Here is a 241-nt window from a genome sequence, read left to right as displayed (position 1 = left end):
AATATTTCAAAATTTTACTGCTTTTGCTGTACTTTGGATCAAATAAATGCAGGCTTGGTGAGCAGAAGAGACTTATTTTCAAAACATTAAAAATCTTACGGTTCAAAAGCTTTTGACTGGTAGTGTATATGTATTTAAAATATAATATATTTAATAATTCAATTTAATATTAAAATTATGAAAAAGTAGTTTGAATCAATGATTCAACGACTCACTCATAAACCTACTGGATGAATCAGCG

General features: G+C 27.0%; 1 protein-coding gene across 1 annotated transcript in view; it reads right to left on the bottom strand.

Moving 5' to 3' along the window:
• Positions 1 to 241, bottom strand: part of LOC107744645 (serine/threonine-protein kinase PAK 2-like) — a 10,376-nt gene that overhangs the window by 5,017 nt on the left and 5,118 nt on the right. The window lies entirely within an intron of this gene.

The sequence above is a fragment of the Sinocyclocheilus rhinocerous genome, unplaced genomic scaffold, assembly GCF_001515625.1.
Source record: "Sinocyclocheilus rhinocerous isolate Xijiao unplaced genomic scaffold, SAMN03320098_v1.1 scaffold47, whole genome shotgun sequence".
Taxonomy (NCBI): domain Eukaryota; kingdom Metazoa; phylum Chordata; class Actinopteri; order Cypriniformes; family Cyprinidae; genus Sinocyclocheilus; species Sinocyclocheilus rhinocerous.
Note: the sequence above shows the minus strand (reverse complement) of the source record. Positions and strands in the feature narration are given on the sequence as shown.